The sequence below is a fragment of the Schistocerca piceifrons genome, chromosome 8 (genome assembly GCF_021461385.2).
Source record: "Schistocerca piceifrons isolate TAMUIC-IGC-003096 chromosome 8, iqSchPice1.1, whole genome shotgun sequence".
Classification (NCBI taxonomy): domain Eukaryota; kingdom Metazoa; phylum Arthropoda; class Insecta; order Orthoptera; family Acrididae; genus Schistocerca; species Schistocerca piceifrons.
Window position 1 is genome coordinate 101,428,454 of NC_060145.1, and position 4,316 is coordinate 101,432,769.

General features: G+C 45.4%; 1 non-coding gene across 1 annotated transcript; it reads left to right on the top strand.

Annotated features, from left to right (window-relative positions):
- The first annotated feature begins 2,601 nt into the window (after positions 1-2,601).
- Trnas-cga lies at positions 2,602-2,676 on the top strand. The gene has a single exon. It is a non-coding gene; the product is annotated as a tRNA-Ser (tRNA).
- Positions 2,677-4,316: the final 1,640 nt, after the last annotated feature.

A 4,316-nucleotide genomic window follows, 5' to 3' on the forward strand; every position in this document is an offset into this window, starting at 1 on the left:
ATTAGGTATTAAAATCCATGGAGAAGAAATAAAAACTTTGAGGTTCACCGATGACATTGTAATTGTGTCAGAGACAGCGAAGGACTTGGAAGAGCAGTTGAATGGAATAGACAGTGTCTTGAATGGAGGGTATAAGATGAACATCAACAAAAGCAAAACGAGAATAATGGAATGTAGTCGAATTAAGTCGGGTGATGCTGAGAGAATTAGATTAGGAAATGAGACACTTAAAGTAATAACAGAATTTTGCTATTTGGGGAGCAAAATAACTGATGATGGTCGAAGTAGAGAGGATATCAAATGTAGACTGGCAATGGCAAGGGAAGAGTTTCTGAAGAAGAGAAATTTGTTAACATCGAGTATAGATTTAAGTGTTAGGAAGTCGTTTCTGAAAGTATTTGTATGGAGTGTAGCCATGTATGGAAGTGAAACATGGACGATAAATAGTTTGGACAAGATGAGAATAGAAGCTTTCGAAATGTGGTGCTATAGAAGCATGATGAAGGTTAGATGGGTAGATCACGTAACTAATGAGGAGGTATTGAATAGAATTGGGGAGAAGAGGAGTTTGTGGCACATTTTGACCAGAAGAAGAGATCGGTTGGTAGGACATGTTCTGAGACATCAAGGGATCACCAATTTAGTACTGGAGGGTAGCGTGGAGGTTAAAGATCGTAGAGATGAAAACACTAAGCAGATTCAGAGGGATGTAGGTACTGGGAGATGAAGAAGTTTGCACAGGTTAGAGTAGCATGGAGAGCTCCATCAAACCAGTCTCAGGACTAAAGGCCACAACAACTACAACAGTCTTCTTATTTTATGTGTAGTAAACTTGATGCGAATTTTACATCAATCGCACGTCGCCTGCATGATATTGTAAGTTCGATGACCAGGAGTATTTTACGGCATTCGGAATACGCGGAACCGATGGAAATATCGTCCAGGTTGTGTGAGTGGGAGGATGGACCGACACGTGTGAGGACGGCAGCTCGTGAAAGCAGTTTCGCTGACGGAAAAGTCGTTACGTGTCGCACGAAACGAATGGCGCCAGTGCGGGGGTGGGGGTCTAGTGGCGCCAGCCGGCCTCCTGCACTATTGTCGCCGGCGCGCAATCCCGCCGTCTGGAGGGAGAACTGGAGTTACTGTAGAACGCACCGCCGCCCGCGTCGGTCGCCGCCGAGGTCGTCTGCGAAAAGCCTCGCTGATTGTCCCCGCTTCGCGACGCACCCTAATTCGCCGGCGTCATTGGAGTAGTTGCTCGGGCTAAGGGCAGCAGTAGATACGGGGTGGGAAAGTGGGAGGGGCTGGCAAAATGCTTCGTCTGTCCTCATTCACCTCTGCTGCTAGCGCTTTACCACCTGCTTCCTCCACTGCTATCTCTCTCGTCTTTTTCTTTTTCTTTTTTTTTTTCGTTCCTTCCCGCTCCGGTGCGACTTTTCGCCCCCTGCGAATCCCGTGGCTGTGTGTGTGTGTGCCCGCCTCTAGTCGGAGCAGCACAGGGCTCCTCGCTAGAGCAGTAAAAATTGCTTGCTTTTGTGCACGGGGCCTCGTTTGTAACTTTTGAATAGCGGCAGGAAATGAAGTGAATTTGTTCCGTACGCGTGCCTGCTCGTCCCGTCGCGTCCCGGTATCTATTGGCCGGCACTTCGTCAGGAGCGAAACGGAACTGCCGGTTGCGCGCGAACGCAGCTCTCGCAGCAATGGATGTGGGAGTCTTGCCCCCCATAAAAGGCGTCGGAATCCACTCGTTTCTCCACCTCTCTTTGTCGCTAGCCGAGCAATCGCCTCTCTCTCTCTCTCTCTCTCTCTCTCTCTCTCTCTCCCCCTCCCACCCCTCCACCTCCCTTACCTGTTACCCTGCTGCAATGCAACGCCCGGAGCGGGAGGCTAATGACGGTTCTTTGTGATCGCCGCAGGTGGAAATTTCGTTAGTTTTAAAAGTGCCGAAGAAAAAGGAAAAAATAGAAAAGGAATCTCTAAAAATACCGCTTCCGCTGAATCGTCCTATAACCGAGCTGGAAGCAGTTACAATCGACAGCTTTTTCACGTGGTAAAGGACGAAGCGGTTAGTGCATTTTACGCAGACAGTTAGGTAGGGATTAGACAACCATTTTCAGAAGAATTCACCTCATTTGCAGTGTGCAATTTTTACTACAGCAGTTCGCATTTATTAAGAACCAGGAAACCCGTATGAAACTTTCGCATTTTTATAGCTTTAAATAATGACGGTATTTGGAATAATTGTAATCGCTGGGATAAGGCTGGTTGTGGGAATAAAGGTAAAATATATTTAAAAATGCAACCGAACGATGTGAAGTAATAACCATGAATTTATGATACATTCTTGTGTACACTATATATTTCGATGCATTATTGCTTGTAATTCTCTAATTTTCAACTTTCGACCGCAATATTTACATTTGTCTGTCTCTGAAGAGTAGTTCAATGATAAATTCGAATATAAAATACACCGAATTAGATACAGGTGATAATTATTGAAGTCTGTGAAATGAAATCGTCATAACTTCTGAACGGCTTGCGTTAGTACGTTCAAACTACACGGTTGGCGTAAGTAAGCTGTGAGAACGGGGCGTGAGTCGTGCTTGGGTAGCTCAGTTGGTAGAGCACTTGCCCGCGAAAGGCAAAGGTCCCGAGTTCGAGTCTCGGTCCGGGACACAGTTTTAATCTGCCAGGAAGTTTCACATCAGCGCACACTCCGCTGCAGAGTGAAAATCTCATTCTACACGATTGGCTGCGGGGCGTGATGGGAATTGTCCAGATAAACAGAAGCCAATGGACTTCCATCTCTCATGATCGTGCTGACAACAATTTGTAAACTGCATTGATTGATTTTGTAAGAGACAGGAGTGGGTCTGATCAACCACCCCAAGTGCCAGAGAAGAACAGCAAAATTAGTGACGTGTTACGTAAATGTAACAGGTACAATGATGTCGTTTTCGTATGTCGACAATGCGTAAATAATAGTCAGCGAGCTTATTAAATATCACCTGGAATTCTCCCTGCCGCGCGGGATTAGCCGAGCGGTCTGACGCGCTGCAGTCGTGGACTGTGCGACTGGTCCCGGCGGAGGTTCGAGTCCTCCCTCGGGCATGGGTGGGTGTGTTTGTCCTTAGGATAATTTGGGTTAAGTAGTGTGTAAGCTTAGGGACTGATGACCTTAGCAGTTGAGTCCCATAAGATTTCACACACATTTGAACATTTTTGAATTCTCCCTCTTCTTTTCTAGCTCCGAATAGAGGGTAAACCTAGTAACTACAATTCTTTGCTTCCCTCCCTTGTTTTCTCCTCAACAAAACTAAATAAATCCCGAGAGCCAAAACAACAACATCCTCGTGTATTTGCTCCACTGGTGACTGAACACAGCTCGCACACGGTACATTACGTGTGAATGCACGCGAGGCGTCACGACAGGATCACAGTCGAAGCGGAGTCGTAACACGGTGCGCTATGTGGGAACCTTCCCATAGTGATAAGTGAGGGGCGGTTCCAGCGACTAGAACGTAGGCATCGGTAGTGGATGCGCCATACGGTACCGACGTATGCCAGTGGTGTGAGGGATTAAATGTATGTTGTGTGGTGTCCTTAGGTTAGGTAGGTTTAAGTAGTTCTAAGTTATAGGGGACTGATGACCATAGATGTTAAGTCCCATAGTGCTCAGAGCCATTTGAACCATTTGATTAAATGTATGTCGTGAGAGTGAGTCCTACACGATTCTAAACGACGCAAACCCAACAACATTTAACCACAAAAGTTGAACATTTTCCATATTAAATGTTAATTATTAGTGTCCACTTTTGGCATATTAATGTTGGAGTGAGCCTGAGTGTGATAAAGCTTTGCTGTTACCGTTCCAATATGTATCAAACATTTTACACCAGAAAACAAATAACTATTGTTAGTCTTTCGACAACATCCGAATTGTTCCGAAGTAATACAAAGTGTATCAAGGATTCCTGTTCAGTCGACGCTAGGATGCATTCCAGACCCGATCTCTGAGCAAGCCAAATTCTCTGTTTTACGTTATTTTAGAAGTTCTTTATGTTTAACGGAATAATTTTTAACTGTATTACGGGGACTGTCAATAAATGCACCGCAATGGCGTCCCAAAATTTATTTATGTTAGCTACCCGCATTTTCACTTATGGCCACATAGCTAAACGGTTTCCATCTCCAAAAGAATCCAGTAGCTATCCATGCACTTCTTCAAGGCACTACGTCAGTGCGAGATCTCCACAGAACAAGTAGTGAGGGGTTCATAAGCGCCGATGCACTAATTTGATCGAGAAAAGGGCACT